At 38.4% G+C, this 19,570-nt stretch overlaps 1 long non-coding RNA gene across 1 annotated transcript in view; it reads left to right on the forward strand.

Moving 5' to 3' along the window:
- The first annotated feature begins 2,074 nt into the window (after positions 1-2,074).
- Positions 2,075-19,570, forward strand: part of LOC137153942 (uncharacterized) — a 52,349-nt gene continuing 34,853 nt past the window's right edge. The window contains exon 1 of the long non-coding RNA XR_010919965.1: positions 2,075-2,127. This is a non-coding gene — a long non-coding RNA (uncharacterized lncRNA). The remainder of the gene's footprint in view (positions 2,128-19,570) is intronic.

Here is a 19,570-nt window from a genome sequence, read left to right on the forward strand (position 1 = left end):
TCCTGTCATCTTATTGCAGAGTCAACTCCTGCCATCACTTTGCTAATGATGCCAACCTTGATGCCCCGTTTGTCTGTTTTTCCTACAAACACCTTCTCTCCTATTTCCAAGCCATTCTTTAAGCCTAGAGAAAAGTTCCGAGTCATAATTTGTGAAGCCACCACCTTGTCCTCTCAAATCCTTCCTTAAAACGCACCTCTGCTGTAATGCATACAGAAAACCATCATCTGATAATGGCTGGGCAGTGTGAGTTGTAATCACTGCTATTGATTAGCTACTAATTGTGCACACAGCTTGGTTACAATAAAGCATCCTATCATGTTTGTCACTCTCTCTCCATCCCCATCTGCTTGTTTGTTTTGTACACCTGTTATGTCTTATTTTTTAGACTGCAAGTTCTTTGAGACAAGCTAAGGACTGTGATTTACTATACGCTTAGCCCAATGAACCCCTAGTTTGGCTGAGGTCTCTAGGGGTCCTAGTGTGATGTAAATGTTTAATAATAATAATTAATATTAGAATTTTTTGTGACAGTTTCACAAAGCAATTCAGGTCTTCTCTATTCTAGAAGACAGTGTAGTGGCTGGAAAACTAATGATACAATGGCAGCACAGGAGATAGGAGACTGAAAGCTGAGTAACAGAGGGGAAAAAGAAACAAAACACACTTAAGCAATTAAATAAAATCCACTTTGCAGGTTACTTTTAATACCCACAAAAATAAAATACTACTGCAGCAAAGGAATACAGGGAGAAATGAAGCATTAAGAAGCAAAATTTAGCCCAATGAATGTCTCTTGAAGGTGTTTCCATCTCCATTTTAAAAAGGCAACAGTTGGTCCAGGACACAGCAGCCAGTCTGCTTAGGAACCCAGACAACCAAGACCATCATCCTCATGCTCTGCTTTCTATACTGTCTCTTCATTAAAAGCTTGGTCACGTTCAAGGTTCAGTCCTTATTTCCAAAGCCATTCACTAGAACTGACCTAACATACGTGAAAAGCCACTTCACTTTGCCTTATCATGGCATCCCATGACAGTTACAGTCTGCTGAAACAATGGAACTGTCAAGCTCAAGGATTAAACTGGTGCGTTCAGGAGACAGAGGCTTCTCAGTGACTTGTCTGCAAATCAAAAATTGACTCCCAAAAGAGATATAGGACCCTGAACCTCAGCACTTTCAGAGCAAAAGGCAAACTCCACTTCTTTGACCTTCCCTTCCCATGGTAACTACTAACAAATCCTGCCTGGAAGCCAGAGAGACAGATACTTTATAATTGTGGAAAACACCAAATACCATTGTGATTGGACCATTTAAGAGCCTAGATAGATATCTCTCTCTCTACCCCTCTCTGTGGGTATGTTTACACGGCAACTGAGAGGTGTGATTATACAATGTATATATGTATTTGAACTAATTAGCCATGGCAACACAGGTGCCAGGGGCACGGGCAAGCAACCCAAGTGCAAGCCCACCATGGGATTCTGAAAATGTGCTTGAGTGGCTAGCCTATGCTAGCCACACTCACGGCTTCATTGCCATTCTTAGAGCTAGCTTGGGTATGTCAATCAGTGCAGTAATCATACCTCACCGTTGCAGTGTAGATGTACCCAGTGTATGTGTGTGTGTATATATAAATATTTGGAAATATAGAAAAGACTCACTAAATTGGGCCAATCCAGGGCACAGTCCTGCAGTCCTCTCTCATGTGATGAGTCCCGTTGGCTTCAATGGAATTACTCCCATGAGTAAGGGCTGCATGATTAGGCCCTTGGTATTATAATTGAAATAAGAAATGCAAAACATAGAGCAGTACATTTGACTGAACTGAGTTTCAAGTATAAATATAAGTAAACCTTTTAAAAAACACGGAGGTTGCCTGTAGTTATATCCTATATATCTCTTTTAAACCTCTCAGATGGAAAAATTGTTTAAAAAATCTTAAACCAAACCTCTGAGCATTGTTTTCTAAATCATCTTCTTTGTTCCTCTCCAGCTAAACTATTAACATGACATCTCAAATCTTCCCTAGGGTTTCTCATTGTCTGCATGAACACGTACTGGTGAAGGCAGAAGTGACCCAACTGAGCACTTACCAGCTACTGGATGCAGCAAAACAACTCACAGGTCTAGCAAATTTTTGTTTTGTTTTTATAATATAGTGGGTTTTCAGCTACACCTCTGCCTTCCCTTACAGAAAAGCTAGTTAGGGTGGAAGCAGCAGCTTTCTTTCCATATCAAGCACTTTAATTTTATTTCTTATTAGACTTTTACATTTCTTTTTCAAAGGATTTTCCTGTACAGTCTCTTAAACTACTGAAAAAGCAGTCTTTGTATTCTGTACCGGCATATCACTTGAGTGTCTTCTTTTCCTGTCACATGCTGTGGCTTCGTCAGTGTGGTTCCATAGTTTCCATTTGTTAGAAATTTTGAGTTCAGGGGAGTCACAGCTGCTTACACCAGATCTGGAAATACAGCTCAACTATTTCTTTTAAATCATATCCCCCTTTGACTATGTTACCTGCACATAAGAAATTTCCATCTCAAAGTATTCAGGTTATAATCCCAGACAGCACACAGAAACTAGCATATAGCTCACTTTATTTTGGGTGACATATTGGGAAATTATACAGCACTCAGAAAAATGTATCTATGGGGCCAAATTCAGAGAGGTACAACTCACTGACTGGTATCCAATTGAACCAGCCTTACCTTGCCCTAAAGAGTTTATCCTTTACTGAGTATATCCATGTGCGTTGTTTACATTTGAATTATCTTAGAGATAGTGAAAGGTGCCAGATTTTGGACCATGGAGGCTGGAGTCACCTAATACGGGACAGGTACTATATAGCACAGAGAGCATCAGCATAAGCTTCCACAACATTGGTTCCACCAAAGTGCCTAACACCTCTGGAGAGGTGTAAGGAGAAAGGGAGAGTTCTTGTTGTATTCTTAGCTGTATTTAAAATGCGCTGCCAATAAAAATAAATGCCATGTTTATGAAGAGGTTCTATTGTCTCTGAAAGCTGAATAACCTTGGGAAACTTCAGCTAGCTGGCAAGCTTTATATATATATATATAAAATATATTTTTTCCTATAAAGCTTCCTATATAGCTTTTCTATAAAGCTCTGCATCTGCAAACATTTGAATTTCTACCTGGCTCAACGGTTTGTTTATTTTTTGAGACTCACACTCACTGGCTGAAAAGCAGTATGCTTGCAAGCTCTGAGGAACAAACGTATGCACGCATGTAGATTATTTTTGTTCTAATGGTTTAAACGCAGAAAGCACCAACACAATCCAGCAATGTCAGGCCAGATTTTAAAAATGCACTGTTATTCAAGTGAAGTTTCATGCTAATTATATTGCATTCAATAACCATTTCAACATAGGAATTTAACAATCACATGTGTAGACATCAGTGTGTTACATTGACAAAAAGCAACATTTCTGTGAATTCTTTATACTGTGCTTTTCGTGTGGTGTGATGTCCACACCAGCAGGTCAGTAAAATGAAGACAGCTGTCCAGAGATTAATTCATTGCAACATACCTGTTGTGTTCACTCAGTAAAAACTATTTATCATAACTTCCCTACACCCCTGGCTTGTGGTGTACACATAGTCAAAGACTTCTAGTCTGATATGAAATGGAGTCCTGTGATATTCCTCATTTGCAAAATGGAGGTAATATGTACCTGTCTCAATTAGGTGCTAATAAGGGCAATTAATTTGTAAAATTCTTTATAAATGCTTTAGACGCCACTTTTTCTTATAACTAACTGTGTATGTAACTGGTATTTATCTCCCTAAACTATAACAGCTATAAAAAGCGTGCCACTAAAAACCATACCGTTCTAGTATACTGCATACTCTACTCCAGAAGGAGAATTACACTCACTGAAGTCAATAGGACTTTTGTCATGGAATTTAGTGGGAGTAGGGTCAGGATATACAGTATAAAATGTGTTCTGAAATCGCAGACAGCAGGTACACTCCTCATTCCATCCCAGCTCATGTGGATTATTTGAAACCAAATCATTCCTTTTGTTAAGCCGCTGGATGGACAAGTATCAACACTTTCAGAGTTAGACTCACACTGGAAAGTGTGAAATGTGATTTTTATTTTTTTCCAGACACAGAGCAACCTCAAATGTAGTCATTAATTACTTTTATTTGATATTAAAAGAACAAAAGAAGGAACAACAAAAGTGTAATCTCCATGAGAGCACTTTCAGTGTATGCCTCATTTGTAACAACCTGCACTGAATGGAACACAAAATGGCTCTGCCTTAGAGATTTAAAGGTGCAGCATGCAGAAAACGAACACACATCATTTACATAGCTAAATACACCACATGAATGAAGACAGGGGCTTACTGCTACTGTTTCTTTTGTTGCTGCTTCAGCACCTGGGGAAGGTAAGAGACAAGGACTTTCAACCTAGTTAGGAGATTAAGGAATATTGAATGCATGGTTTTCATCCCTGAGTTACCATAGTATCTGGTTTCCTTGGTTACCGGTGACCAAGAAAGGGACACTGGGGAAGCTGGAGTTTTGATGTATATTTTTTAAAGAGAGAGAGAGACATACTGGGTGCCAGGTCAGAGAAGATCTTGTTTTTTGTGAGAATATAGAATGTGAGAATACTGCTGGAGGACAACAATTGGGAACAGATTTTCTTTGAAGATGGAATTTATAGATTTTACTTCAGTACAGAGAACTAAAGCAGTTAAAGGAAAAAAGATTGTGTGAGAGAAACAACAAATCTAATAAGAACGAAGAAAGTAAGAAATGTAGAGTTGTCTTTGTAAATGGCTAGAGATAAAACATTAGGGTGGTTTCAATACATATGATAAAAGAATGGGTTGGGGAAGCATTTCTTTTGCAGGTGTATTGGCGTTGGGCTCGACTGTGCCTTTAAACCTTTGCCCCATGGATTGGGTTGGGTGGAGCTGCATTGCCCTGCCTTTGTGGGTGCTACAAGGGAGGTTACAATGCCTCCTCCTGGAGTTGCCAGGCATGTGGATGGAGTGTACCCTCTTTGCATCTTCAGGAGATGCAGTGTGTCCTCCTCCACAATGTCTGGCAATCTGTGCTGTTGGTGTAGAGGTGGGGCTGGACCATTATTATTATTTATTCACATTTATTATTTGTATAGTGGTAGCAGCTTAGGACCCCCAGTCATGGACCTGAATCCCATTTTACTAGATGCTGTACAAACACTAATATATAATATTTTCCTGAGTGACCTTGACTCAAAAAGTGGAAGTGTACTAAAAAAATTTGTGGATGACACAAAGTTGGGAGGTATTGCCAGTATGGAGGAGAACTGGATGATCTTGAAAACTGGAGGAATAGAAGTAGGATGACCAGATGTCCCGATTTTATAGGGACAGTCCCAATATTCAGGACATTTTCTTATATAGGCGACTATTATCCTCAGCCCCCGTCCCAATTTGTCGCACTTATCTGGTCACCCTAAATAGAGATGTGATGAAATTTAATAGTGAGAAGAGTAATGTCATGCACTTAGGGACTAACAACAAGAATATTTGCTATAAGCTGGGTTTTAGCAGCTGGAAGTGACAGAGGAGGAGAAAGACCTGAGTGTATTGGTCAATCACAGATTGACTGTGAGCTGCCAATGTAATGCGGCCATGAAAAAGGCAAATACAATCCTAGGATGCATCAGGTGAGGTATTTCCAGCAAAGACAGGGCAGTGTTAGTCCCATTACACAAGGCACTGGTGAGACCTCATCTAGAATACTGTGTGCAGTTCTCGTCTCCCATGTTTAAGATAGATGAATTCAAAGAGGACAGGTGTAGAGACAGGCTCCTAAAATAATCAGAGGAACAGATAACCTGCCTTACAAGAGGAGGCTTAAGGAGCTTGGCTTTTTAACCTGATAAAATGAAAACTGAGAGCGGAGATAGGATTGCTTTTAATAAATACATCAGAGTGCTGCTTAATTTGTGTCAGGGCTTGCCAGGGCTGAGGCCAAGCATCTTTTAGGCTTGGCAGTTCATAGCCACAGCATCTCTGGGCTTGCCGGGTCAGTTATGAAAGTAAAAATTTTGCTTCAGCCCTGGCACCGATTTCATTACAAATTAAGCACTGCACCAAAGGGACAAACACCAGGGAGGAAGAGGAGTTATTTAAGTTGCCACAAGAACAAATGGATGTAAATAGGCCGCTAATAAGTTTAGGCTTGAAATGAGATGAAGGTTCTGGAACAGTCTTCCCAGGGGAGCAGTGGGGGCAAAAAACCTAACTTGTTTCAAGACTGACCATGGTAAGTTTCTCGAGAGGGTGGTATGATGAAGTTGCCTATAATGGCATATGGCCCATCCATGACTGCTATTAGCAAATATTTTCAATGGCCAGAGATGGGACACTGAATGGGGAGGGCTCTGTGAATTACTACAGTGAATTCTTTCCCAGATGTCTGGCTGGTGGGTCTTGCCCATATGCTCAGGGTCTAACTGATTGCCATATTTGGGGTTAGGAGGGAATTTTCCCCCAGGTCACACTGGCAGAGAGTCAGGTGGATTATTTTTTGTTTTTGTTTTTCGTCTTCCTCTGCAGCATGGGACCCGGGTCAGTTGCTGGTTGAGCTAGAGTAAATGGTTGATTCTCTGTAATTTAAGTCTTTAAATCAAGATTTGAGGATTTAAGTTCAGTAATTCAACCATAGGTTTAACCAGAGGACCTATTGCAGGAATGAATGGGTGTGGGTTTGTGGCCTGTGATATGCAGGAGATCAGATTAGATGATCATGATGGTCTCGTCTGGCCTTAATCTATGAATTTTATATTTTAAAAAAAGTCTCTGCTCCAAAGAACTCACGGTCCTGTTTCTTGAGGGATAGCATCACGAGCTGTCCTTATTCTGCCCTGAGCACAAGGGCTGTGACTGTGACTGGTTCTCATTGAAGATCCTCAAGGGGAGGAAGGTTCTTTTGCCCTTCCACACACTCACACAGGAGCTGGCCATGCTGTAAGTGCTATAAGGGGAAAATTGGTTTGGGGAGTTTATAGTGAGGATGGTTTCAGTGGGTTTTAGTTTTTGTATCAAAATATTTTTGGATTTGCTGTCTTCCTATTGGTCCACTCTATTGCATGTGAAATCCAGGCAGCAAAGTTTTTAGAAAATTCTCAATAAAAGCAAACATTCCAATGTAGCTTCGTTTTGTAATTTGTGGCAAACAAGAGGGTAGAAATAGCTGTGTGAAAATACCAGGGTTTGACTAGGTCCATTTCATTCTTCATAGTAGTTGGCATGTAATTGGTACTCACACTTCTAGAGAAGAGGGTATTCAGGTCAGGCCAGTCCCTTGACACCTCCCCTTCACATTAATGGACCATTTTTTCTGGACATCCAATGCCTCTACTCTGCGTGAATAGACCCTGTCTACATCACAGAATTTTAGCAAGGAATTCCCACAGATGCACAGGTGCTAGCACCAATGGTAGCCCAAGTGGAAACATGGCTGAGGTGTCTTCTGGCACTTTTACATTGGTGCATGCACTCATTTAATTCCTTCACTTCTGTGACAAGTTACAGACTCCTGATTGGAGCAGCTAGTCCCTATCTCTAAATTAAGACTGTGTAAAGGCTTGATTATTACCATACTAAACTTTATCCCATATAAATTAATCTTTAGCATGCAGCTGACTTTGTAAATCATAGGACTTTAGTATGCTCTTATAGTTCTTTTCATGGAGGCCAGATGGTGAGAAGCAGATGATTTTGCTTCTTCTAGCAGGAGAATTTTAAGCATGTGACCGTGAGGATATTAGTAAATGCATCATTTTGCGACATCTCGTTGCTAGATTTGTTGTTCGCCCATTCATTCACATCTTACTAAATCAAGTTTCCTTTATTTATATTGAAGGTTGTTCAAGACGGTGCAAAGAATGATGTTCATGTTTTTTTTTAAAGTAGAACTTCTCACAAAGGAGAAAATAACAAAAGAAGAGAGAAAAGTGTGTGCAGCATTTCCACTTAGACCCTTAAATTTTAGCCCTACTGAAGTCAATGGCAAAACTTCCTTTGACTTCAGTGGGGCCAGGATCTCACCTTTAATTTCAAGATTTTGGGATATCAACAGCAATGATAAAATGCTTTTAATAGCTAGATATTGTCAGCTGCAAGATAGTTTAATTCTTAAGTGGGACAAAAGTTGCTCTAACTTATTCCAGTTTAAAACTAGCATAAATCCATTAACCACTCTTGATTTACACCAGCGTGTCTGACAGCAGAATGAGGCCTGCTGTGTATGTGCCATCAGCCATTTTGTTTTGTTTATTTTTTCTTCGTTATGGAATGTGGGGTAATTGCCACAGTGTATTTTTGAATCATTTTTTGTTTTTTCTTCAAAATCCAAGTTTAAATTCCCAAATGTTCTCTCAACTTGTTCACTTATTTACAAGATATAGCCCCAGATTTTCAAAAGAATGTACACATTTACTGTGTGCCTGACTTGCATGGGCACTTCAAATGCATGCATGGGAGTTGGATACTTGTACATTCATGTGCATGGAATCACAGTTTGCATCTACAGGTTACGCAAGGCCAAAAGCAAACATGCACTTTTGAGCATACTCTTTTGAAAATATAGGAGCAGATCCTCAATTGATGTAAATTGGCATAGTTTATCGAAAGGAATGGAGTTATGTTGATTTACACCAGCTGAATAGCTGGCCCAGAGGCTTACCTTATTTTGGAAAGGTACTTTCACTTATTCCCAGCTCTTACAAGAGAATTAGCCATGTTTCTATAGGCTGTGAGAACCTTCCAAAACACAGAACAAGCTAGTCTCAAAATCTTCATTTTTTTTAGGTATATGACCATTTCATTTTGTTTCATTTTTTCCCTATTTGATAAGCTCTTTTTTTTTTTTTTTTTTTTTTTAATGGAAATATGAGTCTGGGAGCTGATTGGGGGGCCAGTCTCAGTGGGGTTTTGGTTTTGTACAAAATATTTTTATTTTGTTTTTACTACCTGCAGCAGGGACTCTAATTAAATCAGTCCTTAGAGCTGCTCTACCCTGCATGCAGGTCAAACCAGTCCCCATCAGCACCTCAGTAAGGGATATGCAAGCCACTTTCCCTGTGTCCCCGTACTGGCACCAAATCTGGGCCTCTATGTACTGAACTGAATGGGAGCTTCAAGTGGGTGTCCTGAGACAGAATTTGACCCTTTAAGGTTTTATTTTCCATATCCATATGCTGTCTAGTTTGATCATTTGATCACAGCTGGAAAGATTTTCAGAGATGAGAGGATCTTGCCTTTAAGACAAGATTTCTCCCTTCCCAATGCAAAACTCTCATAGGTGAATTTGTGGATCCTTCGAGAGAAACCAAATTTAACAATAATTGGTACTTGTTAACTTGATATTTTAAGTGGCTAGCCCTTTCCTTTTTAAAATATACATATTTTATATATAAACACTTTTTCTAATGTGTTTATTTTTCTAACTACTATGTCTTTTATATGACTGAAAATTTTTTTTTCTTTTGACTTATTTAACCTGTACAATTTTTGGATTACCTTTTCTTCATTGGGGGAAAATTGGGTGTTATTTACTTTGTTATAATTCATCTATCACTGTACAAATTAAAAAACAAAACAAACCAAGCAAACAAACAAAAACAACACACCTGACCTAGCACGGATGAAATCTGTTTAACAGCTTTAAAAGAATTTTGAATAAACCCTTTTCCCATGTATTTGAAAGGATAGTCTTTTACAATTTGATCAAGAGATTGGCAATGAACATATTTTGCTACACTTGCATAAACAGTAATTTCATTTCCTGTTCTGTTTTGCTGATACATGCCAAAAATGTCAATTAGAATAGTTTGCTATATTGACCTCCTTCTTATTCCCTAAAGTTTTGGAAGCATGTCATTAGTCAACTCTCTTGAAAGTGACATTATACTCTGCTAAAAATAACCATATGTTGAACCAAAATGTGCTGTATTTTGCAGTTACATTTAACTTTCTTGAAATGGAGGTGGAGGTGATGGTTCATTGATTAATTAATCACTTCTCTCATAGGGCCAATACAGGTGGGTTCAGTAACACAGCAAAGACAGAGAACATATTCTATCAAACCAAATAATGAACCAAACTAAAAATTGCCTTTAACTAGATTCATGAGGAACACATGAAAGCACCAGAGTTACCCAGTATCACTGCAGGAGATGTACATTTGCATTTACTCCTGAGACTTTCAACTGGAGCCTATCAGAAAGTTGTAAGTTGAATCATTAGCTGAAGAACAAGCTATTTTGAAGAAGATTAGAAAGAAAACATGGCAATGACCTTTCATTAGCCTTGCACCTTTCATCCAGAAACATCTGTAAATACTCTACAAAGCTTTCTCTAGAGATTTACAAAATACTGTGTATAGAAAATAATGTATCCTGTGATATACGGTGTGGTGGGAACATAGTCACCATCTAGCAGAGGAAGTTAAGATTAATTTATCCAGTTAAAACCATGGGAGGAATTTTAGGGGGGCAGAATATGGAACAGTGTGCAAAATATCTCTGTGGAAAGGTTCTTATTTCTACAATGCTCAGTGATAGCAAGGGCTTTCTTTTTGCTCAGGAACATCTAAACTTTGTGACACCAAAGATCACAGGCAAGTTGCTTGGAGTATGAAGGTGGCACCTACTTTGCATGTAAATTAAACTAATTTTTAATTCCCCAAAAAGCCCCCCAAATCAACCCCCTCCCCCAAACACAAATGCACAGTCTTACTGTTGGCTTGTACTTACATCTTCCTGAGGAAAACTCTGTGGTGACTTACTCAATGGTGCAGAGGTAGCTGTGATGTGCAAGGTGATTGGAAATTGGGTGTAAGTGCCAAAATGGTGAAACTTGTGTTGATGGGAGATTCTGTGAATCTGCAAAATGAGTGTAACTCAGCTTGGGAAGTTAAAGCAGAACAAGGGGACTAGTTGAAAAGAGGCCATGCTAAAGGAAAATCCAGCTCATCCATCTATCTGCATTTCTGAAGTAGCTATATACCTTAATATCTAACTGAGCCTATTCTTCTATTGTGCGAGTGGCCCAAAGGTAAGTAACTGAAGCAGAGAGAGGCCCAATCCAAAACACCAGATAGAACATGGCAAACCATGGAAAGGTTCGGCTTTGGGTCCAGATCCAAACTTTATGGCTCAGGACATCTCCTGTATAAACTGTTCCACTGCTGCTTTAAATGCTAGCTGCATCCCAGGAAGCAATCTCCATAACTCACAAGAGTACACAGGCTCCCTGGCGTTGCCAGGACACCAGCTGTGTTACCCAGCCAATTCATGGTGACAAGTGCACAAACAGTCATTGAGCCAGAAGGTGTGCCAAACTCTGCTGCTCCTGCCTGAGCTTATTTTATTTTAAATTTGCTGAGTCCTCCTCACCCTTGTGACTATCTGTGTGCAGTGTACAGGCCCTAGTAATGTTTTCAACACAATATGGGGCATTGGTGGGGATCAGGCTGACTTAGCTGGTGGTGAAGACAGTGTTCTGTATGTGCATATATTTACTTTGCCTGTTCTTTCAATTCTTTTGATGGATGCTGCCTGTATCCTGTCTTCCATCCCATGTACCCTATGGGTCTCTTGAAATATAGGCAAAGTTCTGGTATTAAATTCACTGCTGTTCTCATTTGATAACTTGGAAATGTGTGTGATTAAGACAATTCACTTTATGACAAATGTGTGAGATGGTGCTAGAATGTAGAATCTAGAAATGCTAGAATGATGTAATTGACCATTTAGATGGCCACAGCAGCAACCATACCAGTGGGAGTGGTTTTATCTTCAGCACCAGAAAGGGCAGGACACTTTGCAAACACTCCCCAAACTCGAATGGTGAAAAATCTGGAGTTAGCTAAAAAAATACCCAACAACAACAAACCAGTCCTTTGACACCTGAAGCCTCTACTGAACTGAAGGGAAGTGATTTCACACAGAGGTGGAAAAGATGACCCGCCCTCTTTGCATAAATATTGCACAAACCTCACTCTTCACAAAGATTGATATGCACAACACTGACACCCCCTTCTCCCCCAAAGCCCCTACCAAAACAAATTAATAAAATCTAAAAAAACCAAAAACAACCCCAGAATAAAATCCTAGCCAGATAGTCTGTACCCTGAAGAGGCAGACATGCCAGAGATTCCATGAAATCCATTAGGGATTTTGCTATTGATTTTATGTTGAAGGTGCTCAGACTCCATGGTGACAAACAGTAATATAAAACCCTAAGATAGAGATATATAGTTTTCTTGTAAAAATGAGGTTGACTCACATCTAAATTGTGAGAGCTGAATAGTACTATTCAGTCAATAACAGTGCATAATAAATAATGCATGCTTAGATATTTGTGAATGAAGATGATACCCTTTTCCCATTAGTTTTATTTAGATATTTAAAATAAAAAAGTAAAGCCAGGCCTAACCATTGTAAATCAGCACATTTGTTTTAATTCCTCTCAAATGCCAGTATGCATCTTACTACAGGAATTTATTGTCAGACCAAAGTAATATATCCATGTTTGCTGATACACACTGAAAACAAGCACTTTTTCACTTACACACAAATATGCTTTCTGTTTGTGAATTGAGTTTCAAACCTTTTTATCAACACTGATTGCTGCCCAGGGAAATGGCTCCAATATATCAAGTGGAGAGAAAAGAATGCCAAGAATGGCTGGCTATTTCAAAGCAGAATGCAAACTGAATGTTAGGATTCATTACTAATAAAAGCAATTTGTAGAGGTAGGCATTGTATGTGGAAGCATTTAATATTAAATAACCATTTAAAATATTGCATGAAAATGAAATAGGTATTTGAATTTAAAAAAGAATGAACAAACCATCAAGACTTAACATGATTTTTGTAGGTGTTATGACTTGGACTTGAAAACATGATTATATATAATTCAATCAGGGTATTTTAAAATTAAATTGATTTGTTCTGGGCCAGAGTCAGCCACACTTACACTGAGCAACGCTCTACTCTTCGGGTAGACTTCTTTTCTTCAATGGGTCTTTTCTCAGAGTAAGGTATTACTCAGTGTGAGAAATGATAGGAGAATGTAGCTCTTTGTTTCTAGCAGCAAGACACTGAAAGACAAAAAGGATATTTCCTTTCTCAGCTAGGGCTAGGATAGAATATCAGCAAAAGTTACAAACATTTTAGATACCCAAAATACAAAACATTTACCTTTTTAATAAACGTATACATTTTAACAAACATTTTGCTCAAGTACGTGAATATTTCAAACAAGATCCAGTCCTGTTGTCCAGAAAAGATGGGCCAGTTTTTGAGCAAAACCATTTCTAAACAAAACCAAACTCATTCTTGAATGAAAATAATTAATTTCATAATCATGTAATTTTTTTTCATTTTTGAAGGGATTGGATGATATAACAGCTATTTTGTTATAATTGCCAATGAAGCAACATGCAGAAAATTAATCTTTTACAAAATGATAAACAAAGAACTATGCACTCATCACAATTCTAGGATGTGACTGGACTACACTAGCAGTGTTGAACCAATTTGGATGATTGTCAGATCTATAGAAGAATGCGAGTTAATCTGAATGTTTTAGCAATTCATTGTTTTATAGATGTGTATTAGAGGAACTGTATATATATATTTTTTCACCCATAAAATGTCTAGAATATTTTATTTGTAAAGCATTGACTAAAGAATTTGATAACTGCAAAGAATGGGACATATCCCACCTTGATAGCCAAGTATGTTATATGTTCATCCACTTTATTGGATTCCAGCAAAGACCTTCTACTATTTGTCTGTGTGTGCCCTCAGGTGTATTTAATGAAATATATATGTATGTGTAATTGTTTGAGAAGGGAGAAGGGCTGCCATTTGAAGGAACACACACTACAGAGTGTAAACTATTGGCATTCAGTGCATGTTACCAGGGTTCAGACCTCTGTGTGCGGTTGGCCTACACTTTAGAACTTGACATTTATAGAAAGCAATATTGAGATTTCCAATTTCTTGCTTTAGGAAACTCTTCAGATCACTCAGAAAATACAGCTGGGAAAGCTACACATGTCTCTGGTATATTTGCCCTGCTATTTCTTCATCACAGGTCTTGCTTAAACAAGAGACACATGATCACAACTGAGAATAACCTAACATCAGTCAATTACGCTTCTCCCACAGCAGCCACCAATAAGCCCAACTGCTATTTTACTAGCATGGCTCTGTGGCAGGCAGACCAGCTTCCCCTCCTGCTGGCCCCCTTGCAATTTTTGGCATAGCTTCCCAGAGATCAGAAACTTGCTCTGTGAGGTGGCACCACTGTCTTGTGATTTCCAGAAAGGTCCCTGTAAATGCTAGTAGAGAACATTTACAGACCTGTTTGGGAGTCGTGCCCCATGCTACAGAGCAAGGAGTCGGAGTTGGTGACTCTTCACTTGGCCTGCTCTTGCTGTGCTGTTAGATGCTTGGGAGCACTTTGGGGACAGCCTGCTCAATCCATTGGGGAAGGGGGAAGTGTATAACATTCCTCAGTAGTGAATCTTTCTTGCTGGCTAAAAACAGCATTGATTATCATTAACGGAAGCTGGATCTAGCTTTCCTAGGATGGAAAGGGAATTGCCATACTGGGAAGATCTTCAGAGTGTGGGAATAAAAAACTACTGAGGTCGTTACCACTCTGGCTCAAAGTAAACTGAGAGCCGATCAAGAGTTCTGGAGCCAAAAACACTGTGGCTCTTCACTCAAAGTAAATTTTTTGGATATTGCAGAGAATTCAGGCCAAACTCAGAAACTGTTTTTTCCATGGGGTTGCCTGGGTGTAAGGTAGTGCAATCAGTGTAGAACTGATTCCTGCATCTGTCTGAACCAATTCTATCTGCCAGCTTTGTGTCTGGTCTGCTGATATTATAACAGCTGATGTTTACCTTCAAGCTTTGACTTCCTTCTGCAGCATTCTGAGTCACATATCTTTAATGGTGACCATTGATTTTATTTTCAGTGAGTTTTCATTCTATGATCTTCATCAATCTGAAAAAATCCTATAGCCAAAACATTTCTTATGAGAACTAAATATGGCTGAAATAGGACTTGATCCTGCTTCTACTTCAGTCAAAGGCAACAATCTTATTGTACAAAATCAGGATCCTGACCATGAATATCTGCTAACAAAATTAAGGAACTGATTTTTTTTTTTAAATCTTTTTCATGGAGTCAATGACTTAAGGTATGGAAACTGACTCATCATTGGATTATACCTATATGTAGCTGGGTAACTGTGTGCTCTCAATGGCTATGCAATGTTTTTAGGGACTCCACTATGTCTATTTTGTATTTGTACATAATACTTGAGCTGTGAATCATAGAACATCTTATTTTGATAGTCATCTGAAAATCAGCCTCTCTAGTGAACACTGTGAAGATACGTTAGCTGGATAGCTATCTATTACGGGGACTTTAAGTTTATAATTTTGTTTTTTCTCAATTTATTGTGCAAACATTACATGTGGTATTCATCTGCGAGTACGGGATCAGAGAATAATGTGTGATACGTTTTAGTACAATTGAACAGTGAGTTGACAACACCCCCCTCATAAAAGTTATACTTTAAATGACACAATTTGCTATGCTTTTCAAAAACAAAAATAGATAAGATACAATCAGATTTGTACTACAGCGTGTTATGTTGATCAGGTTTCATTATAGTTTGAGAAGGATGATGTGATACAATGGAACGTGAATGACACAACCCAATGTGACATGACTGATATGTCAGGAAATTGAATAAACATTTTCCCATAAGTTTGTTCTCCTCTCACCCCCACTATGTTAAAATTTGGGTCAGGTGTTTCATATCTTAACCAACTACAGAATTTGACAGATTGCTTATTCAGGAGAAATGTGATAGTCATTTTCCCTTACTCTTACTGGGTATTTTAAACATGGATAGTGTTGGGAATCTATTTTTATTTTTACACATCATTAATTTGTTCACAACTATTTGGGGGCATCTAAATTAACTTGTTTGTAAATTGCCTGGCAGCCTCCCAATACAGCAGAGAAGCTATTGAATGTATGGAGTCACTTTGCCTAGTTATGTTGTGTATTAATGGTTTTATTTATTAAATAATTCAAGCTTTGTTTTAATGAATTTTTATGATGATCTAATTAATAAAAAATCATACTTATGCTTGCTTTGATATTTTCTACAGTTTTCAAGTGTAAGTGCTTAAAGTTAGATAGAAAGGTAGAGCATTTCAAAGCCATCTAGGAAATGGTTGTCAGTCTTTTACCTCCACTCTTCATCCCATTTATCTGGGATGTAACCAAAATCCTCTCCCATTTAGCCAGTTGGGAAGAGCAGGGCACTTCCAACCCCTGAGTCTTATTTTTGGCCCCTCAAGGAATTGTGAACCCCAGGCTGAGAAGCTATGATCTAGGTGATTCAGCCATATTTCTTCCATTAAAAACAATGTCTTGTGTGTGTCTAAATCCCATAGATGGCTTAGAAAATTGCAATTGTAAACACACACAAAATAGGTCTGATTTTTTAAAATTTTTAGATGTACTGAGTACTTGGAATCCTACTGAAGTCAGTAATAGTTGTGGTGCGCTCAGCACCTATGAAAATCAGGCAGAGGTTATTTAGGTACCTAAATACGAATGTAAGTGCCTAACTCTAGGTACCTACATTTGAAAATGTTGGCCCATTCATAAGTGTTATGGAAAAGATTTTAACAGAACCAAATAAGGGTGAGAAAATGCAGAAGCTGAGATTTCCATAGGGACTTAAGAAAGTTAGATGCCCAACTTGCATTTGAATTTCAATTAGGGCTGGTTGGAAAGTGTGTATGTGTGGGGTGGAGAGGTGCATCCATTGACATTTTCAAATTTCATCTTATTATTGCTTTTGTGTTTAAGTCACAGTCTTTAATGGAAAGCAGATTATTTTCATGAAAAATTGTGTTTAGTCAAAATTTAGTCTGCCAAATCCTGTAACTTTCCATTGAAAAACAAATTTAAATTAAAAATTTTGACCAGATCTGCTCCTAACTCCATTAGGTACCTTTGAAGATCCTAGCCACAAATAACATATTTCAAATTAACAGAACAAGAAAAAAATATATATAAAAAAGAAGAAAAATGTTCTTAGAATGAATTTACAAAAGTTGCTAAATTAGTTATGGTCTTAAAAAAATTATACTATAGCAGTGACTATCATGATAGACTGGAGTTATTCAGAAGACCAGATTCTCCTAGCATTTACACTGGCGCGTATTATGAATAACTCCACCAAAGTTAAAGGAGGCACACAAATGTAAACTTGACCTAAGTAAGGTCTACACAAAACCCCGAAGGGTTGCTCCTGCCAAAGTCAATGTAAAAAATTTGCCTTGATTTCAACAGGAGCAGGATGAAGCCCAAGGTGGTCAGAGAGTGATTGCAGTTTATGGATATATTGTCAATCTACACTTTTTTAATTCACTACAGTCTTTGTCTTGCTAAGACAATCCATGCAGAGCCATGTGTTAAACTTCAACAGGCCACGTTAAGGTTGGTCTAATTCTGGAAAGTTAGCAACTGTGATTGGCTTCTTTCTAAAATTCTTATTTTTAAAAAAATAGACCCAGTCCCAACTCCCTATATATCACCTGGTCAGTGACATAACATTGCGGTATAACTATAGTGGGTTATTAGAATTTCCTATAGGGATGTAAGTATCTAATTTATATAGTGGAATATTTATTGTATGCCTACAATACTTGAATTCAATGGCTCCTCAGATAAGAACATTCTGGCACAAACTTGAAAGACAAATGGCTGGAGGGGGGGGGGGAAGGGGAACTATTGATTTTGAAGAGCCTATTCCATGTCTCCAGCAAAGTTGCAAACTTTGTTATCCCTGGTGGGGAAATTGGAGATCAAAAGAAAAATAAACAGTTAAAAAACCTGTCAAGGGTATCAAAAGGGCTAAGCAGCTTTTAATGGAGAATCTCCCTGAAGCAGTGGTTATGAGTTAAGGGAACATGCTATGTCAGCCAGACCCTAGAGGACTTAGGGTTGGGGAGATATGTGTCTGCAGGAAGCTTTAGACCTACCAGGATACTCATGAGGAAGATGAATAGGTACCTGGTAAGATAAATATGTGTACAGCCTATGTGGTTTTTTTTAAAGATCTGTTTTCTCTTAATTGCATATGTTCTAAATAAATAATACTTTGCTTTAGGGAGGCTGTGTGGTCACTGTTAACACTGTCATTACTCCTGGCGGAATAAAATTGCAGGTACTAAGTCAGACACGCTGAGATAATCATAGCTGATCCGGTGAGCCTGGGCTTGGGCTGAGAGTGAGAGAATCATATGATTTCATATCAAGAAACGTGGTGATATGTGGCACGAGACCTGAGTAAGGATGCCCCTAGAAACCAGGAAGGGTCAGAGGTGCACTTACTGTGACACGTAATGTTGAATTAATGTAGCTTAAAAATACATACAGATAAGAGAATCAATCTAATCTAATCTAACGTAATAAATATCTGATCTCTCTCTCTCTCTCTCTCTCTCTCTCACACACACACACACACACACACACACACACACACACACACACACACACACACGCCTTAATATAAACCAATACTAGAACACTCCTAGGAAAGTTTTGAGACTAAGGAGGACATTAATTGATTTTGATTAACTCACTTCTTGCAGCACAAAGGTGGAAAATACTTCTCTGAAATTTTAGATGAGAAAGGGCAGAAACTGATGAAAATAATAGCTATAAGGTATTTTTGTTCTGAAGCTTCAAAGTCCACCTATTGAGTTTTATTACTGTAGTGCATGTTAGAGTTTTCATTTTATCAGGCTTTTTTTTTTCCTGCTTTTTTTTTAAATAAAGTTTCCTTATTAAGAAGTGAAGAACTTCCCTATTTCAGAGTCTGAGCCTGCAGATGCTTAAGCACACACGTAGCTGAACTCACAAGTGAAATCCAGTTGGGACTTGTATGGGAGCAAATTTACTCATGTGTAAGTGTTTGCAAGATCAGTTCCTTAATTTACTATGTGCTGAGATTTGGCACAATGGAGCTTTGTCCCAAAGGAATTATTTTTCTAATAATGTCATTAAGATATGTTTAGTTCAAGTGATGCATTTTCAGATTCATCCAGAGGGATTTTTGTTATGTTTAGTCTAAAAAAATCCTCAACCTTGTGTCTACAAGATTTAATTATTTAAAGATGAGTTTTCAATAAGTGAGCAGCTAAGGTGCTGCCTTTAGGAACCTGTATGGAACTTGGAGGGAAGAACACGTCTTGCAGGAGGGGAACAATTTGAAGGAGGCACCAGGAAGCCTGTCTGTGTGTGCAAATGGCTTGAATGTTAGCTGCTGCTGTTCCATCTCTGTACATAGCTCTTTTAATAAAGAGTAAGTTTAGTTTTAGAAACATGGAATCTTCTAATGTTTTTATCCTACGCATGATACATAAACATGGTACAGCCTAAGCTAATATTTAAGGTGGTGAGGGGAGAGGGCACAGT

This window comes from Emydura macquarii, unplaced genomic scaffold (assembly GCF_026122565.2).
Source record: "Emydura macquarii macquarii isolate MOO-44397 ecotype Brisbane River unplaced genomic scaffold, CSIRO-AGI_Emac_v2 contig_295, whole genome shotgun sequence".
In the NCBI taxonomy this organism is placed as follows: Eukaryota; Metazoa; Chordata; order Testudines; family Chelidae; genus Emydura; species Emydura macquarii.